At 38.7% G+C, this 20,904-nt stretch overlaps 1 long non-coding RNA gene across 2 annotated transcripts; it reads right to left on the bottom strand.

Moving 5' to 3' along the window:
* Positions 1-2,635: 2,635 nt before the first annotated feature.
* Positions 2,636-20,641, bottom strand: LOC125695941 (uncharacterized). 2 transcript variants are annotated; one of them, XR_007378113.1, is made up of 4 exons: positions 20,607-20,641; positions 16,410-16,577; positions 5,093-5,190; positions 2,636-4,667 (listed from the first exon to the last, which is right to left on the bottom strand). It is a non-coding gene; the product is annotated as an uncharacterized LOC125695941 (long non-coding RNA). The 2 variants fall into 2 exon arrangements; XR_007378112.1 differs by lacking the exons at positions 16,410-16,577; positions 20,607-20,641 and adding an exon at positions 10,958-11,045.
* Between the last annotated feature and the right edge of the window lie 263 nt (positions 20,642-20,904).

The raw sequence follows: 20,904 nt of genomic DNA, 5'->3' as shown, positions 1-20,904 counted from the left end.
ATCTGCATTTCCATGAGTATTTTGAGGATAAACTTTCACATCACATGTACAAACAGCAATTTCCTTGGTTACTTTTTGGCGTTTTTTTCCCTATGCTTGCTGAGAGATTTTTCTCATCTTTGTCAGCTTCTTCTTCAGCTTTATATTTCAATGAAATCACTGAGCTGCTTGGGACATAAAGTTTGCTCACATGGGATTCCAATGCAGCAAATGCACTGCTTTGTCTCTTGACTGCATTTTCTTGAGTCTCTTGCAGTCAGAGGCATGGTAAGAGCAAAGAAGGAAAACAGCCTTGTGAAAAAAAGGCAGCAGGGGAAGCAGGCACTCTTGCAGCACACCTTTCTCTGACTGGGATTGCACACCAGCTGTCTGCATGTGTTTGACAGTGAGTGTTCAGGAACAAGCGAGGCAAGGAGGTGGAACCAAAGCTGCTGCTTTGCTTTTTACATAGGGATTGAACATTGTGTTTCAGAAGTTAAGGGGCAGTACTGATTTCTAGAATAGATTCTCAGCCTTCTCTCACTCTTTACCCTCTGGTTGTGCCAAGCAGGGTCTGAGGTTGCCTCTCCTGCTCACACAAGGACAGAGAAGAGTGTGTCCAAACAAACACAGGTGCTTGCTCAACAGTCCCCTGCTGTTGCTAGTCACTGTGAGTAATCTGCTGCCAGCTGACATTAAAAAAAACAATACTCTCATGAAAATTTCACCTTGATTGAGCTGCCATGTAGCTATGGGTGGGCCTGTCCAGAAATTCAAACCTTACAGCTATGGGTGGGAGCCTCCAGCAGCTTCATGGATCTTCCTGCAAGAAAACCGAGTGCTAAGAAATAGTGGGCGCTTAGGTGCCTAAATGACCATCAAAGGCCAAACCCCTGTAAGTGCCCTATGGGAAACACACCTTATCCCTCTAAATGGAAGGATTTTTGTACTCAAACCAAGAACTACCTGGGTTTGTCTTCCAGATGGAAACATCCTGGGCCTCCTGGCAGTCGTGCTGCCAAACAATAGTACTGCCTTCTCTCGTTGCCTAAACCCACTGCAAAAGCAGTAAAGAGCTGACAAATGCAGAATAAGCTTTTCCAACAAGTAAACTGTTCCCTTAGAGTTAGCACTTATACTTTCTCATTTGGATTTCAGTTTTGTACTAGGGCTTCCCAACTTTCCTTCTTCAGTTTCTGCATTCAGGACTTATGCTACAGTAATCTTCAAAACTAGTAACTTCAGAAATAAGTGATTTAGAAAGAAAAAAATGCCAATAATATCCTGAGTAACTGAAATGGTTAAGAATGCTAATAAGGAAATCATATATAAGGAAGCCTATGTTTCACAGTGAAAGCAAAAAAACAAAAACAAAAAACAAAAAACAAACAAACAAAAAAAACCTATACTGGATACTTATGTTTTGTAGCAATTATTAAGCCAGAGATATTTGCATTTAAACAATTACACAAAAAAAAGTTAATTTTTTTTGCCAAAGTAATTTCTCAGTATAATATTGTATCACAAAAAAATATAGAAGTTATAACATTACTTTTAAAATGAGCTTTGACTCAAACTCTCTTTTTGCATGCACCACCCCTTCTTGACCTTATTCTGATCACATAAGTTTTTTCCATAAAAATGTGTGCACTTTCATGTCAAAAATAAGTAAATACAGGAAAGAGCAAGAGGACATCTTCAACTACAGACTACAAACTAGGAGCTGAAAATTATGGAAAAGAAGTCCAAAATGATGAAGGGCATGAACAGTTTTAAGACTGTGACTGATGGAATTTTCTCAGCATTTTAGGAGGCTTTTGAAATGTTAGTGTGTTTCACAGCCAACATTGGTAGTTTCTGAATTCGTAATTTAAATCTGTATTTATACCAAGGGCTCAATTCTGAACTCAGATACAAACTACTTTCTCCTGACATATGTAATAAAATTAGTCACACACTCACTGCGCTTACGCAGGATTGCTCATGTCATACCCAGCAGCATGCTGTCATGTCTGTGCTCTTACTTGCACCTCTGGTTACCCCATCTCACACAGACATGTTATGCCAAAAAAAGACAAACTACAGAATCACAGAACCATTAAGCTTGGAAAAGACCAGTAGTATCATCCAGTCCAACCACCGACCCACCACCACCATGTCACTAGGCATGTCCCTTAATGCCACATCTACATAGTTCTTGAACACCTCCGGGAGCAGTGACTCCATCACTTTCGGTCCCAGTGCCTCATTGCTCAGAGAACAGTTTTTTCCTGATATCCAACCTGAATCTTTCCACGCATAACTTAAGGTCATTACCTCTCATCTTATCACTGCTACCTGGGAGAAGAGGCCCATTCCCAGCCTACCCTACTGCCTCTACCCCCAAGTTGCAGCAGCTACCCTAATTCCAAGTGTACCTAGCATTCAGTCATTGAGTTGACCTGCAGCTCAGTTAATGTACTGCAGGATGAGGCTCATTACGACTAAATGCAGCAGGAATTGTGCTGAGGCTGAATATGGGTCTTCACCTTGTCCCACACTGAAACTATCTGTCCACAGGCACAACAGCTGAAACAGGAGAGTGGCAAAGAGTATAACAGAGATTGAGATTGTATTTATAATCATATTGTGTCAAAAATTCCCCCTGGGTTTATAAAACATTTGTTTTAAACATCTGTATATAATTAAGGGAATAGCAACAGTTTTACAGCTCTTTCATTTTGTCTATATATAATTGTTACTGCTTATTTTTATTTACTTCTGCAGCAATTGTAAATTACTTAATCACCGTTCTATATTTCGCTATTTTTTTCCTGTTTAGTGAAGCAAAGCATCTCTATTACAGCCCTGAATCTCAGCACCGAGCACAGGGATGCCTGTGGTAACCGTGGCAACCTCCTCAGCACGGTGGGTTCGGGCTCCGGCTCCTCACCACTCACCGAGCAGAGCTCACCCAACCCTGCACAGAGCAGCGCTGAGCTGAGCTGGAGAGCGGCACAGCTGCTCCTCGTGTCTCCAGGGCTTTTAGTGCTGAGGCTGGAAGGCTGATGTCTGGATGCAGATATGCGATCAGCTGGGTGTGAACACACAGTCCCTTTCTATTTTTTACCTTTTTTCCCCCCAAACATTTAGACTTAGCCCATGATGTCATCTCTGGAAGAGCATTAAGGCTCTTCCTCAAGATGGGTGATGGTGCAGAGCCAAACCAGGCTGTGTTGGTTTTGAGATTTTGTCATCTTTACCCATACTGGAATGCGTAAGGCAAGCTAAGCTCTTTTAAATTACTTTTGAATTCATTAATTGAGTAAACCATTATGACTTTGCTACAAACACAAAGGTTAAAAGAAATAAATATTTTCCATCATATTCTATAGGGTTCTCAAACACTGTTAGCATAATCCATAACCTATTAACATAATCCATATTACATTTGCCAGTATTGTCTATTAAATTATGCAGCCTTGAGGACATGTGAAATCAGTACACATTGTATCTTACCCAGTTTCATTTTATAGGTCTTTCCCAAGACTCCTTCACATTTCATGTGTATATTTTGAAACCATTACTAGGAATGAAGTTTTGTACTTTAACAGCTACAAAACATGGGCTGCCCCTCTGTTGAGATTGCCTGGTGCTGTTTGAAAGGAGTGCTCTACATGGTTAAAAACACTTCAAACTGAACTACTGTAAATTTTTCAGTCATCAGTTCTCACTGCAGTCCTTTGGTTCAGGCAGTCTTGCAAATTGTACCATGTCTTGTTTCCAATATCTTTCCAGTTTATAGGTTGCTCCAGTTTTGCAGCTTTCCAGGGTGACAACTTTAGTACATTCACATTTCTGAGAGCCAGTGCAGTCACCTTTTTTCCTCCAGATCTAGTCTTTCCCAAGAGAATTCCTCCTAGAAGGCTCCAAAACTAACCGTGCATTCAGAAGAATAAAAGTACTTTGGGGGAAATGTTAAACTTTTGAAAAAGACCACCTTATTTTTACTTATTTTTACTTTTACTTACTCAAAAGAGACTTAGTTTACCCTTCATTAAAATCCAAGGGGACCAAAAGTTTGTTCTTACTTTACTGTTCAAAATTCAGTATGGGAAATATATTAATTTACTGATATTAGTATAACTAAATAAAGAACTTATTTATGTATTGAGACCTTCTCTTTTTTTGAATTGATTTATGACATAAGGTCAATGAATGATCTCTTGTTTCTCTGGAGCTATAGAAAGGAAAGGCTGAAGTAATGGACTTAGGCTTGAAGTTTGCACTTCATAGAAGCCTAGAACAAAACTAGAATGGGAAAGAGACAAGAAAAATTAGAATTAAGTCTGTAATTTGAATTAGGGTTGAGACTGGGACTAGGTTTGAGTTAGACCACATGTAAGGTGAATTTGACAGAAAGTGGGTTTGTGTTCAGTTTTATGTGGAAGAGAATTTTTCTGTGGAGTGCCAGATATGTTGCTTATTACTCATGTTGACATTGCATGCAGATCTCACTTGAGTTCCTATCGTGTTCCTAGGCTGATAACAGCAATAGGGTTGGTCAGCAAGAGAGCTGAGATTCGGCACACATTAATCTTCTTGCTTACAGCCAAAAGATCTACATGCTTCCCATAAACACTTCCAACTATGAAAATGACTACTACATAATTCTAAACTGGAGTAACAGCACTGGTTAAACTGTGGATCTGGAAAAAAAAAAAAAAAAAAAAAGTAGATAAAACTGAGTGCATCAGCCACTGCTGTCCATAATCCTTTTTGTCACTCATTGTCCAATTGTAAACAACAATACTTAATAGCATTTTCACAGAATCACAGAATCACAAAGTTGTAGGGGTTGGAAGGGACCTCCAGAGATCACTGAGTCCAACCCCCCTGCCAAAGCAGGTTCCCTACCCCAGGTGGGGACACCTGCTCCCAGGTGCTCCCAGGCCAAAAACCAAAGGTACCCCTTTTTTTTTTTTTCATATTACATCAATTTTCCTGTTATTGCTGCAGATTCTAAATTTCACAAAGTTGTAATAATAGTGAAGTCTGTTTCTGCTTGTTGTGGCAGTAAACAAAGTCCAGCTTTAGAACTATTAGTAGCAAAGTATGAAAAAATTGCTCTTACCTTACAGCCCAAGTCCTTGTCCTGAATCCATCTGCTTTGGAGATCACACAATAAAAGTAACAGTCTTCATTCTGCAAGTCTAATCACAGTCCATTATCCTGGCAAAGTTAATGGGAACAAAAATATTAACAAATCATACGCCTCTTGGTATATTTACCACAATTGATCTGAACATCAAGACAAAAATTTAGCAAGTTTGTGTAATCTGATGTCAGTTCAATTCTAAACCTGAACTTAAAACAATCTGGGAGACTTTTCCTGCTGCAGGCACAAAGCATAAGGTATTTTTTCCTCTGAGTACCATACTTCATCCTGGTTCTGTGATCTTGAAGGAACCCCTCCAGCTTCTCTGTCCATAATCATGGACCCATTCCCAGCAGTAATTAGAGCAATTCCACCTTTACCATTTCTTTTCCTTTTTGGTGTTTGAGTCAGTGCTTAGGCCCTACCTCTCAAATACTGGATAGTGAGAGATATTCCTGACTTCTCTGCGAAATGCTTAAGTGTCTGTGACTAGTCTGAGCTCAGGATTTTTTGAAGGTTATGGGACAATATTGTTACTTGAGGCCAGTAGCCCAGATGTGCTCTCCTCTGATGGGATTTTGCTTCACAGTACTCAAGAGCTCTGACTACAAGTCCTTATAAACAAGGCATGCTTAAGTGATCTCAGGTGATATTACACATCATGGCACAGTAAAATTGTTGGAGACAACTGTAGGATTACAGATACTATTATATTTTTAATATTTTGTTTGAATTACTGTATTATCAACTTCGTAATGATGGCACCTAATAACATTAGTATTGCAGCCTAATGCTTGTAATGTGGAGATCTATCTCTGCATATCATTGAGGTGCCAATTAGAGAAAATGAGATTGCAAAAGAATGAGTGCACCTGTTAGCATTATGCTCTCCAGCATGTTAGTGATCTGACCAAAACAACACAGTGATCAGGAAACTAAACGCACCAAAAGCCAGAACAGACAATCACTTACTAGAGTATGGCTTCAATACAACAATTACATGACTCCTTCAGAAATCTTCAAGCTTTACTATTTTGCATTTCCATGTGTTTCTTAGCCAGGCTTTGCAGCACAGGCCCTATTCCAGAAGAATGCTTCATTCAGCATTCTTCTGAAATTCAGTAGTTCATTCCAGAACTACCTTAAGCCTGGTTGAGATGTGCCAATATGCTTCAGTTTTCCTACAGTTTCTCTTCCCATGAATATTCAGGTTTTCAGAGAATCTTCAACTCACCCTATTTCAGTATGAGATTAGAAAAGTTCATCTAAACCTTAGTAGTCCTGTATTACCTCTTCCTACAATATTCATATGGTCAGATGACAATCATTCTTCAATCATTTGAGTATCAGCACACTCCACTACAAGAGAGAAACTTATCTTGTACCCTATTACTGAAATTTAGGTAGGTTTGTTTACTTGTTTTTGTCCTTGTTGGTCTCTTAAAAACTTGCTGGCAAGACTTGGTAACAAGATTATCAATCAAGGCATAATACACCACCTATATCTTAGCAATTTCTAGAAACACAAATGAGGGGTAATCTGTTATACCAACACATCACAGGGTCTTTCAGAACAATAGGGAAAAACAGTCTGTTCCAGATGCTTCCATTCTCTCACTGTAAAAACCTATGATACTGTAAGTTATGGAAAAAATGGATGCACTCTCAGATCATGTGCGTATAAATGCGTAGGAGCTCGTCATGAGGTGATACTTCTGGCACACAAACTGTGATATACAGTCATTGCTTTGAAATGTTAGAGAATAAGTTAGAAGCAAAAAATATAAATATCCATTGTCTTGGGATGCCAGAAGGCATGAAAAATCACCACCCAATAAATCTTGTTGGGTTAAAAAATGAGTTCATGGCATCTCTCAGACTGAATACAGGATTACTTGATTTATGGGAGTTATGAAGTTACAAGGTGCCACTTGAGAAGCCCAAGGCAGGGAGCTCTGCAGGTGGAAGGATAAATAGTGATTATATTTGATTTTCAATACTGAGACAGGAAGGAAGAAAAAGAGTTCCATCAAACTTCCATCACTCTTTGAGATCCTCTGCCAAAAATCTCTTTCTAGTAGATACAGTGGCATCAGGGCAGTACCACTCCTTTACTGAAAAAGCATAACAGCCAAAAATTACTTGCTTAATGGAGATGCAGATTTTCATGCACATAAATCAGAAGATTTTTCTCCTGGAAGATTGTGATATTTAGACTCTGATGTAAGAAGACAATTCTTCAAAACCAAAATCAAGTGAGCAAGGGAAGGATTTGTGCTTTGATTTCAAGTGTGTGCTATTGTGATTGACAAAGGACTTTGAGATTTGGCCTAATAAGCAGCCAAAACCTGCTGAAATTGAAAACAGTTTTGGTACCCAGTTAATGGGATAGCAGTGATCAGTGCAGGGAACTTGATTATCAAAACTGTTGTGCAAAGGAATATTCACTTTTCCTACTTCCTGTTTGTTTATAAGTTTCATTTCCTTAATTTCTTTAAGATGTCATTAACATAAAGTTCTTTAAGCAAACGTGCTCTAGGTATAGGTAGGAATGTATAGGGAGAGCAGCAGAGATCCCCTGGAGGTCTTGTCTTCTGTGTTTATAAGGCAAGTACATCCCAATTCCATTGAATCTAACTCTTTACAAAGCAGGCATGCCTACTGAATTACACTCGGTAGGAAAAAAAGAAAAAAGGATTAAGAGATTAAGATTTACTAAAAGACAAACCACAAACACAGTCTTCTGCTTGATCTTGGACAAATAAAGAAAGAAAGTTGGTTTTAACAGATTCTGAGTGCTTGAAGCTCTCCCAGACTTCAGTGGGAATGCTAGAAACTAAACACAAAGGGGAAACAACCAGTATTAAATACCTATCTTAAGGTACCAGAATTTGTTCTTCTCCTTTATCCATCTTCCCACCTCCCACAGCCAAAACTGCTTCAGCGTTTCATTGAAAATCTGATATAGTGGGTAACAACCCCACCCATGGTAGGGAGTTGGAACAGGATGATCTTTCGGGTCCCATCCAACCCAGGCCATTCTGTGATTCTATGAATCCATGAAAAAGTGGGTTATTTATGCAAAGCTAATGGTAAATACCTATGCTTAATATTCTCTCACCAATAATATGTTTTGATTTCAAGTGCCTTTGAAATTCCAGTTCTTTTTTGAACATAAATTCATATGGTGCAATTTTCTTCCCCTGCATGCCTTTGAATCCTTTCATCTCTCTCTATGAATAGGCTGAGACTGGTGAGAGATAAAACCAAGTAAAAACTGAGAGAAGCCATAGACTAGATGTAGAAAGGTGCTTAAATTTACTCTAAAATCTCAAGCTCAATCCATGTCAGAAAATAACCTGGTTACAGCATTCAGTTTGAAAGGTAACTTTCTTTATCCCCTGTTCAAAGTATGCAGAAAAGATCACAATTAATACATGAGCTCAATCAGTAAAAATCTGGACAATGCATATAAAATTCTTCTCCTTGTTAAAGAGCTCTATGGGCCCGGTATGATTTTGTCAGAACTCCCATTCTTTCAGGTTGCATTAAAAGATGCATTAAACAATTAGAATTCTTTCGTTTTATTATCACATACAATTTTATTCCAATTTTTTTTTTCTTATTCTGGCACTGGTATTCATCTTAGTACATTTAGTTAGTTAGCAGATATATATAAATATATATTTTTAAACAAGCCTCTCAATCGGAATTAAATTTTCCTACTAAGCAGAATTAAATGTTACTTCAAAATGAATTCATTGGGTTCAGCTCTGGGGATTCAAAAATGCCCTGCAGGAACCAGCCCTTGGTCAAAATGGGGCTTGATGTAAAACAAAAAAACCAAACTATTATTCCTTCAATGTTATGATCTAATTTAGTACTAAACTTCATTAAGAAATGTTTGGTTTTTTTCTTTATAATAGATGAGTAAATAATATAATAAATAAATAATAATAATAAATAATAAATAAATAAATAATTCTGGCAGGTAAGAGCCAAGGTGCTGCTCCTTCTGTGGACACTTGTATAATTGTATAGTGGAATTCCCCGGGAACAACATGATATTAGTGAAGATTTGTCTTGAAAGATTTATCTTACTCCGTTAAAACAAGTCATTAAATTTGTATTTTTCAGCATCATAGGTCTTCATTGAGTCAAATAAACCATATTTTGTTTACCGCCCTGGAAAGATATAAATGCTAAATACTCTTTAACTTTATTTTATGAGACTGAATATTATATTCCTCTTTTCAGTGACCTTTTATTGCCTTGCGAATAAAAAAATAATCTAACAGACAGAAATAACAGCCATGGAAAGGTGGGATTTATGAGCATGCCAACTCCACTAAACCAAAGGATAAACATAATAGCCGCAGAATAAAAATAGTGAATTATCTAGTGCTTTATGCTGAAAACTTTAAAATAACTTTTTTTTCCCCCCACAAAATCAGAGCTTTACTCATGTCATCATCTCAGAAGTAAAAGAGTACTTTCTTCCTTTCTTCAGTATCCTGATATATCTAAGAAATAATTAGATATATATTTTTTTGTATGAAGAAAGAATCCGAAAGAAATGTCCATCTGGACCACAGTACAACACTGAATACAACATCAAAGATTTCTATACTCTGAGCACAGCAGGCTTTTATATTATCATAATAATGGCAAGTATTTGCTGCAAATGATTGCATGAAGTTTACAACCCAGCAAAATAAACCAAGTTTTCATGCTGGAATCTATTTGCTTTAAAGTATTTCAGATTTTCAAATTTAGTCTGCTTTAAGAAGTAGTATTGTAAAATGGAAACTTAGTTTTCCTGAGATCAACTCTCATGGTTTTGTTTTACACTGCTCAGAGATACTGTTTAGCTGCTCTCATGATAAAATTTACTGAAATCCTGAGCAAATAGTTCTTCTACACATTCTTCTGTTCTTTCAGCTGAAGAAACAGTTATATTCTCAAAATATGTGATTAGGCCTCTTTGTTAAATCTACTCTGCATTTTAAGACATTTCACATTGACAGTTAAATCTAATTTTTCTTTAATTCAAAAATTCTTGCTGAGGTCATGCACATACAGATCATACTCATTGGTATATAGCTGATTGCATGATTTCAACCCTTCTTTTTTGTTTTTGTTAAAGGTAAGAAACTAGTAAGTACTAGTTTTACAATTTTTGTTCACTCGTATAACACTGCACCTGTATTAACAGACCAGCACAAGTGATTGACATTTATTCCACGTATATTTCCTTGGGAATTTCCACGATAGGAACCAACTTGTTTTCCTAGCTCAGTCACATTTAGAGCTTCCTTTCTCTTTCCAAATGGTACTAATTAGTTGCTAGTTTTCTACTACTCACTGCAACTAGCCCACGTGACTCTTTGGAGAGGGAGAAGAGACAGAGAGCAAAAGAATGGGAGACAGCAAGGTATCCCCTTGCCAGCAAACCTCCCCTCTGAGGATCTGTCAGGTTTAGATGGGATGTTAAGAGAAGAACAACAAACAGAGAAGAAAAACCTACAGGAATCTGAGGAAGAGATATATTTTCCAGGAAAAAAAAAAAAAAAAAAAAAAAAAAAGCAAGAAAAAGTAAGGAATGGTCTGTCTATGCTAGACAGGGCAAGGAGCAATGGTCAAGTCCTCTGTCAGACAGGGCTTTGGGCTGACCTCCTCTTTAAGAATGTGATATTTGCCTCTTCCCAGGCTTGACACAGCTGAAGGGGAAATACACAGTTGTACGGTATGAAATAGAGGTACACAGTTGCTTCTGACCAGTTTTCAGACAACTCAGAAAGGTATTAGTCACAATTTGATAATAAAGAAGAAATAGCTCACCCCACTCCAGAGATAAGGGCTTTTCTAGGAAACTCCAAGAAGGAAACCCAAATGTTCCCCGAAGAGATATTTCTCTGTTGGCTACCAGCCCCTAAATGAGGTTAGGAAAGGGTGGACCCAGGGTTTGCTCCTTCCAGTCACGCAGGTGAATTGCTTCCACCTGTGCTCCCAAGGCTCACCACCCCTCTTCACCAGGTGCTCAGCCACTGATTTAGGCCATGACCTAACAGTTCCCATACAATGGTGAAGAGCACTTTCACCTTTCTCACCCTGGACAAGCTGCACTCTCTTATCAATCTCTTGAGAAGAAATTGATAAAATTTCACAGTTGCACATATTTCCTAAGCACACATGAAAGAGCGTAACTCATTCTTAGTTATCTCTTGTCTAAAGACAGTTCTCAGCCATCTCCAGATGAGGAGATAAGACTGAATGGCCCTCATTGTCTGGCGCTTTCAAGGGACTTTGTGGTGACTCCCATTGTCATGATTATTATCTCTTTGGTGGAAGATTGAAGTGAATGAGCAACACTGCATACTACCTTTTTCAAAAGTGATACTTTCAATTCTAAGCAGAAATACCCAGAATTTGCCAGATTTTCAATTGCACAAAATAACACAGAGTAAACCTGAAGTGAATTATGATGCCTCCTCATTCATAGGATGGAGTGAGAATTCTACTGTAAGATATCATAGTTTTTTAAGCGAAATTACTAACAAAAATATTTGAGAAGAAAATGTCCAATTTATACCTATAATAAAAATTTTTTTTGCAGCAGTAGCAGCTGTGTCTGTTTCATGTAGATGACAGGCTGACAAATGGAAAGATTATTTCTGTTCCTTCTTTCATTTGAGAGTCATAAATCTGAAAAAGCAGAATAGATTTTTTTCTTGCATCTTGTAAGATTTTATGGGAAGATCCAAGATGGCAGAAAGGGCACAATTCCAGAATATAAATAAGGTCTGTACTCGTACATCCTGCAGTCACTCAGCGTAATTTGACGGTATCTATGTCAAATCAATACACAGTGCTTTGTTAAACTAGTGGAGTAAGAGGATATGTCTGATAAAATAAACAGTCTGTTGTCCATGCCATTGACATGAATGCTTGTTTAATAAGATTGTTTTGATTCAAAGTCAGTTTTCACATTTATACTACTGCAAACCAAGCAAAAGCAGTTGTGTCAGCCATCCGTATACCCACATATTTGGAGGTGTACAAAGCTCTATTCAGCTTTGCAGCGAGGTGTGGGCACAGTGCTAACATAGTTGAGTACTATGATAATTTATATTCAACCTGCATTGACAGACAAAGCCTCCTCAGTGTTGAGACAAAGACCAAACAAACTGCATACTGAGTTGCTGGTCAACACAATTGCTCTTCACTGTTAGGCATTCCATTCTGTACTACTCTGGAACTAGCCAATTGGAGAGCAGAAATTGCACCATGGACCTACAGCTCCACAGGTCTTTTTTTCTTGTTTTTTAAATGCAGAAGCTCTGATAAAAAGCCCTCATCAGGCAAAGAGTAGTTAAATTTTAGAAAAATGTTTCTCATGCATATCTGTGGCAATACAAAGGCAATGGACTAAATTTTATTTGCAATGGTTATCAGCTAAAGATGGTGAAAAAGACACCCTGGACCACACTGCAAAGCATCTTTGGTGGACAGTGGGGTCAGCAGAAACTGATCTCTCAGACCACTGACACAATTAGGTTGTAAATTCTTTATTAAGCCTTAAATGGCATAACTCATGTGCAGTTTTATTTAGATGTCCTGATGACTGCTTATGTCTTTTTAAACAGTAAACCTTTCAATTTTATTTTATTATTAATTTTAATTTAATTTTAAAATTAATCAATTTCTTCTTCTTTTATTCCTATACATGTATACAAACAAGTCTTTTTTTCAGTCAAAATATCAAGTTTATAATAATCAGAGGTCACTTTAATGTCATCATTTAATGTAGCAAAGGTCATATTATAATAAGGATTTATAGTAATCTAGTTACCTCAAGAAAGTGATTTTATTCATAGTCTGTTCAGTCAGGTTCTTACCTCGAGAAAGTGATTTTATTCATAGTCTGTTCAGTCAGGTTCTGCTCTTTAACTGTGTGATGTCTTCTCCATTGCTCTAAGCCTTTCTTATCTCTTTTTGTAAGGGGTACTGGTTGTTGCTTAAGCATGAGTGGTTCAAGACTAACAAGTTTTGAGTTGAACATACAAGGCCTGTTTTGGGATAGCGCCCTGGTCTTCGCTAGTACATGAAAGAACAGCCTGAAGTGGAGAGGGCAAGACTGTGCCAGTGAGCTGGTGTCTTACAACATGGTGAACAGGAGGCACAGAGCTCCTCATGTGCCTTCCCTCTGCCTCCCACTTTCTGTGCTCAGCATCCATCTCCAGATGGAGTGCAATAGGAAAGAAGTAGAGAGGTCACTCCCTGCCTCTTCTAGAATGAGGCCGCCTTCAGAGTATGATTCAGGAAATGATCCTTTTTCACGCATTCCACCCTCTGGCAAGCATCTTACCACAGGAGATGCCAGCAGCATTTCTACCTCCAGGAAGGAGGAGATAAAATTGTAAATAACATTTAAGAGTTAACTATTTTTGGCTGTGTTGCATAGGATGAAAGTCCCATTTTCTCCTTCAGAAATTCATTTTGTATGATCTGACTGAGGCATGTCAGGGAAGTAACACAAGACATTTCTGCAATTACAGGTGCCACAGACCAGAGATCAGCAGCATAAGTGCAATTGATGAAAAATGTGAAATAACAAAAGGCAGAGTTACTGCAGCAGTTGCGATGTCAGGACTCCTCAGGGTGATTTCCTGAGTTCCTGCAGCATCAAGCAAACCTGTGCTGCAATTCAGACATGTCCCATGGCACAAGCAACACCACAAGTCATCACTGTGTGAAGCCAAGCTGTGGCACTGTCCTCTGAACAAGGCAGCAGACTCGGTGCTACCCTGACCTACAAGAGAAACAGTTCTTTTCTGCTCCACTGACGAATACACTGAGAGATGAAAGCTATCTGGATATATAAAAATATATATTAAAAAACTGGATATTAAAAATTATCTGGAAAAGAGGATCCTAGTACAGTTTGTAAATACCCCCAAAATTGTGAAAGAAAGCAACAAGCAAATTTGTTGACATTCAACCAAACATATTTAATTCAGGCCCATATGTCAGGGACAAAGTCTGTTACATTAAAAAACTATCAATAAAAAAACAACACTGTTGAGAAAGTCTTGGGTTTTGGAGCAGATGATCTGCTGCTCAGCACTGTGGCAAGAAAAGCTGATGTAGATAAACAGGATCTAAGCAAGAAGCTTATACTGCTGAATATTTTTTCACTATGTCTCATGATAAGAAACAGAGGACATGAAAGGAAAACAGAATGTGGCAGATTCAAAACAAAAGTTTTTTTTTTTTTTTTTTTAACTCACTGGCACTCAATATTATGGATACTAAAACTTATGCTAATGAGACAAATTCTTGTGACAACTTTCTGTGGAGCACTCTTGAGCACAGGGATGTCTGAATTTGTCCATAGAATTGAAGGCCTATAGAGGAGTCCAGAAATTATCATTCGCTTCTTTCCACATTTATACTTTTCCCAAATCATTCCACTACACACCACTGTCAAAGACAAATCATTAATCTAGATAGACCTTGAGTCTGACCTAGTACAGCTAGTCACATACTGTTGTTCTTACTACTGCTATATTTACCATCCTGATATATGATCATCTCTCTAATATTGTGTCCAATTCTGACATTTACAGGAGGAAAATGAAAAATTGAAGTCTGCAAAAATTGTTTACAGTATTAGGAAACAGGTCAAATACTAACAGATCCTGTCCTATCTCCCTTAACAAGGGCAGGGAAAGCTAAGGGATAGTTTGCTCACAGTCCAAAAGCATCCAATTGGGGAAGGCCAAACTCTCCAGCAGAACAGAGGCCTGTATGATGATAGGATTCATCTAGATAAATATAGATGTCTGTATCTCAGCTGCTCCATCTAGAAGCTATGCATGTCAATACAGATCTAAGCAATATTCTCAGCGGATGGTAAAGCACAATTCATCTAAGTCTAGAGTAGATGTCTAAAACAGGTTAGATGAATCACTCCCTTAACATTTCTGTTTGCTCCACTGCCTGTAAAAGGTACCTGTTGTGACTCACACAGTTGTAGACCTCTATTGGAAGTGCCTGAAGTTGGATGAATCACTCATAACATCTATGATGTGATTAGTAGAGAATAGTAGAGTAATTAGAAGTAAATTACTTCTGAGTGTTATTAGTGACAGGAACACATTACGAAGGACCAAGATGACTTTTCTTTCAACTGCTTACTATAAAGTAAGGATAGGCTAAATTTCCTAGATGTGTCCTAGCTGAAACACAGCTGTTGGCCTTGCACCAGAGGACTCCTCTGGTCCATGTTGAAAAGAAGGTCAGAATCTTGAAATTGATTCCTCTTGCCCTTGAAAATTGCCTTCAAACACTGTTTATGAACAGTGGCATGTTTTCTATGCCTTGTTCAGCGGTTCTTGATCAATACAGATGTGCCATTTACCTGCAGGGCTTTTCCCACAGTTTTTTGCTGCTGCATTTGTTTCAAAGGATTTAATGTTACAAATCATCTTATGAATCTTAGATATGCCGAAATGTCCCATCAATACCAAGAGACAGATGTAGCAGCGCCTCAGAATGTGGTAGCCTTCCCCCTTAGCAATCTGCTCCCTGGTGTGCAGTCAAAAGTGAAGCTGTAGTACTGCACAGCCATTTCTTTAAACATGATGGCAACATCCAACACTGTGGGGCCAAATTTATCTTTGCATCACTTATTTCTCAGTGAAAATGCCTGATTTAAGGCTTGATGTTTAAGGAAAGTCTTTGCTCACTGCAATGTTTATCTTTAGTACATGATGACTTTACATCTGTATTGTCAAGCATAAAGAGAAAAATGATCTGTACAATGAACAACTTGAATTGTACTCATGTTTTCATTACATATGATGGCAAGCAAACAAATTAATTAAACTTAGAACTCACAAGTTCTACCTTATTTTGTATTCCAGCCATTTTGGATGACTAAACATCACTTGCATACGTTAGCTGTGTTCTGCAGATAGATTACATGAAATCACATTATCAGTCAATAATGCAACAACATTACCAGAAAACTTTCCATAAACTGTATTAAATCTATGGCATGCATAGTAGTTCCTGACACTTTTCCTTTATTATTATTGGTGTTACTAGAAATTATGAATGTTTAACCTTTGTTAAAATGTTGATCAAATATGGCATGAGGGAAGAGGACATTAAAGAATATTTTAAATTGAGAAACACCACTGGGCTGTGACCAGTAACACTGGCAATAATTCCCATCTTATCCCATTTGTCTTCACCTCATAAATGAGAATCGTTGAGAAAACCGTACCTGAAAGGTTTAAATGCCTGGTTCCTAAACCCGGCTCTCCAGCTGCAGGTGCTCAGACATCTCCAAGGTACTATCAGCAAGAAAGCCCAGTCATAAATCACAGAGGTTTGCTGTTTACCACTATGACTGATCTCCAAAAACAGGATCAATGCAACTCATTCCTGAAGCCTGAAAACAAGTGTATATATAAGAGAAAGTGTCAAGAAAGACAATACTAAAAAGAAGGTCAAACCTTAATTCACCTTGGTTCCCAGAAACCTTCCTTAAAGCCTCTTGATGAGAATAATTTCACAGCCTGTGTGGATTGCATTACGCCTACCCTTAAACTAAGTCATTTAAAGATAGTTACTGACTTTTTTTTTTTTTTTTAATGTGGTGACGTCCATTCTTATCAAATAAGGCAAATGCAGATTAATTAAATGTAGTTTGCAGTGGTATTTTTCCTGCTGGGAGGCTTTGCTCTAATTTTTGAGCAATGGAGAGGCCTCTTTTTTCCAGAATGATGCTAGGAGAAGAGCAAGCTCTCTGTGGCAATGATACATAGAACAACCTATATTCTACAGATTTGTTGTGGGGTGAAAGCAAAATTAAAGCTCCTGCCAATCTAATTCCTTTCTCCTTGAACAAAGTAAAGTCATTACTCTGCAAAGAAAGATAGCTCTCCCTCTCACAATGTGGTCTTTTAATTCAGGCATCCAACACTAAGACACAGGAGGACACAGCTTTCCAGCCTTCATTTCCAGCATGCACAACCTTCGGCATCTCTCCTGCATGCCAGCTGAACCATAGTTTATTCCTTCCTAAATGCCTCTCACAATTGAAGGAGCAAACCATCATAATACTTCTATAAGGCAAGATCAAGGATTCTTCTAAGTGCTACATCCTGTTTCTGCAGTTGATAGCAGCAGATGGTAGAAGAGTGTAAAAGAAAGGCAAACTACAGTGACTCTTTCCCAGTGTGTTCTTAACTCTGAAGGTTTGCTCCTAATGCACTTTATCAGCTAGAGCCAAAACTTGCTCAACACTTTCCTTCTTAAAATATTTGCAATCAACACAGTACAGTGTTCTTCCTGGAGTTGACTCTCAAGGTAGCAATGCTACTTTAAATCCAAGGTATCTACAGCTCATCCTATGGCATTACTTTGGCTTATGTTCTCCACTAATTATATCAGAATCAGGCTTTTTCCTGGCATGCTGCCCCTTTTCCACTGGCACAGCATGAAACAAGAGTGTTAATAAATGGTTAGACAAGTCCTCCTTTCCAGCAAGACTCACTAGTAGCATTTTTGTGTAACTGTGTGTTGACTTTTATGGATCTGTACTAGATGTTCAATGGACGGCGCATCATGCTTAAAAGCTGAGCTAATAAAAGCTTTTGTACCTGCTGCTTTTTTAAAGCAGAACTACACAGGCATGGCTGGATAGATGAGCAAAGGAAATATTCACATCATATTCCAAAGCCAACTTGAGCATTCCAGAAGACTTCTGTAGCCAAGAGAGACAGAAGACATGCACCTTGGCTCTATAGTTATCCCAAAGAGACTGGTTTCCTCAAAGAGCTTCTGAAGCACCAGGCACATGAACACTCCCCCATTACTTCCACATCTTCCAGTCACCAATTTTGATGTGACGAGATCTCCAACAGCCTGTGGTGGGCCAGCATCTTGCCCTGCAGCAGTCTCAACTCTGGCAACAACAACAGAACTTTTAGGAATAAAAACTCTGACTCATTTTCTAGTTAACTTAATTTATTGTAATTAGCTTTACTTAATTATACATACAGCTGTTCTGCACCCTCAACATAGCTCAGGGGAGTATTTAAACTGCTTATGTCTAAATGTCATGTTTTAGCACAGTAGAGAGCAAAGCATTCTTCTTTTCTGGATCGGTGGGATAGAAGGGCATCCAGCAGCCTTTCTTTCCCTGCTTTCCCTCTTGCAGCACCTCCCCCCATCCTGCTCCTTTTCCTCTTGTTTGAGGAACAGGCTGATCCTTTGCTCTCCTGACACTCAGCAGGCTCGAGCACAGCAGAAAGCATCTCCATGCCCTTCCCAGGCAGAGCACTGTCTGTCCCCGGAAAGTCTCACCCAGTCTGGCCAGACCAGGAAGTGTGAATGTGCCTCAAAGACAGTATTAACCTTGACTTTTCTGCTGGCTTTACACCACTGGGATGTAGAGGTGTTCTTTCCGTATCACAGATGGAAGAAGTGTGGAAATATTAATGATACTGAATCCCACACCGCAGATCTCATAAGGAGACCTTTTCTAAACTAAAGCTTCATAAAGATTTTCTGCATGCTGATCCACAGACCATTCCTACGCCCTTAAAACTGCTTAATAAATCTGTCTAAATCACCTCAGTGCAAAAGGCAGCACAATTTCAGCAAACCAAGCACTTACTTACACAATCACCTGGACTCTTCACTAGGATCGTATTGTTTATTAAAAGTAAGTAATGACAATATTTGAGATTGGAATTTTAATCTGCTTTTCCATCAGAGGAGACTGTGCAAGGTCACCTTCGCTGCGGTTGAGTTGCCCACGTGTACACACCGCGCACAGAGAACTAGCGCTGTCCAATTCTTATCGTATTGCTTTTTCACTTAAAATAGTTCAATTCTCATTCTCTTCCCTCTGTTAATCCAACACAGCTTTGATAGCTTTATATTTACCAGATCTTTTCTGTTTTGTCAAACTTTTGTGAGCAAGATGTAGAAGGTGCCAGAACATCTTGGGGATAATTACTCTTCAACTAATTTGAAGCAGTAATGATGATATTCTAGCTTTTTTATGGTGCAAATGTTTTATGTTTTATTAATTGCACTTGTTCTTTCCTTTGGTATTTTTTTTCTGATGTCTAATGGCTTTCCAGGTTTACTATCTAAACTATTCCTATGCTGCACATCTTGTACCCCAAACAAAAGCCTTTATGAGAGTACTCTAAAGCCCAGATGCTGCCCTTTGGAGAAGTATTTATGAAGAAAACTTTAGTCAAAAGCTTGCACACTACTCGTGAGGTGGAATAGCTGGCAGATTGTGCCCTTTCACAAACCTGGGACTTAACAGAATCACAGAATATCCTAAGTTGAAAGGGACCCACAGGGGTCATTGTCCCCACTCACGGCCAGCTAAAACCCAAGCCCTGTGTCTGAGAGCCTATGGATGGATGGATTCTGCTTGTCTAACGCTGCCATAGCTCATACCACCATCCTAATTACCTCAAAAAGCCTAATAGATACTGTCAACAAAAATACATGTACCTTTCCTCCATGATTATCTACCTCTTTTTTTTTTCCTCCTCCTTATCCTGACATGATTTTGCAGATAAGGACTGGGGACCATATCTTCACAGGTACAGATAGGTTTTGACTGAGAAATGGCTAGGCACTGAATGGCCATATACCACTTCAGGCACATGAATCTGCCTCTGCCAAATATCCCAAACAATATTCAAAGGGGAATTTGCTACTGAGTAACCTGTTACTTCTACAAACTGCCCATTTACTCTGCACACTGCAAAGCACGTAACGCTGTAATGGCCTTCATGCTCCCCTTGCTTCTACAAATTAGGGAAGCATCATTTAAGAGATAGGAATAAAACAGAATGCAGATTCCATGTGATCCTTAACAATGTTTGGGGTTGGACAGGGTAAGGATGGCAGGCTCCTGATGCCATCTCTTTTAACAATTTTCCCCTCTCAGTACTACTGGCTGGTAAGGAATTAAGCAACAGCTTCTAAGGCAGTAGCCAGACTAAGGCATACTTCAAAGTGAAGGTCAAATTGCTTCTTTTCAAATGAAGTGTTGGTTATTTCTTGTATACCTTGCAGAAAAAAAAAAAAAAAAAAAGAAGATCTTTGCACAACAGATGGAGGCCTGGCTGCCCTGCTGAGCCTCTGAGAGTCCATGTTTCACAAGTGAATGAAACATAGAGGCAGATACATTCCTGATCTCTGTTCATATTCAAGGAGACAAAGAGAAGACAGTTTATGCTGTTTCTCACAAGTGAAGTTTGTGCTCTGTCACAGACAAGTGCTGAGTGCTGGAGTCAAGTCTTGGATGCCAAAGGGATGTGTGACATTGTATAGTTAACAAATGTACAGTTAGAAGAGTGGCACAGCTAAGATAGTATTTTACAGGTTTTTAGTTAGAAAGATTATTGTGGTAAAAAGAGACAACCACAAATAAAATGCTAACCTATGTCCTAGGCTCACAGTAGAAAACTCCAAAAGGAGGGATCTCCAGAAAAAAAACCATTGCTGGGGGCAGTCAGCCCTTAAATGGGGTCTAGGAGAGGTGCAGCCAGGCTCCATCCCTTCTGGTTCCTCAGCTGAATTGCCTTCACCTGTGCTCCCATGGCTGACTCTGCCTTTGCCTCAGGTGATCAATCAGTGGTTCAGGATGTGACTCAACAGTTCCCAGGCATAGAAACTGTTGGAGGGACAGTGATGCATTTCTTAATTTAGGGGGTACATCTGTGGAACTAATTCTTTAA

The sequence above is a fragment of the Lagopus muta genome, chromosome 7, assembly GCF_023343835.1.
Source record: "Lagopus muta isolate bLagMut1 chromosome 7, bLagMut1 primary, whole genome shotgun sequence".
In the NCBI taxonomy this organism is placed as follows: Eukaryota; Metazoa; Chordata; class Aves; order Galliformes; family Phasianidae; genus Lagopus; species Lagopus muta.
Note: the sequence above shows the minus strand (reverse complement) of the source record. Positions and strands in the feature narration are given on the sequence as shown.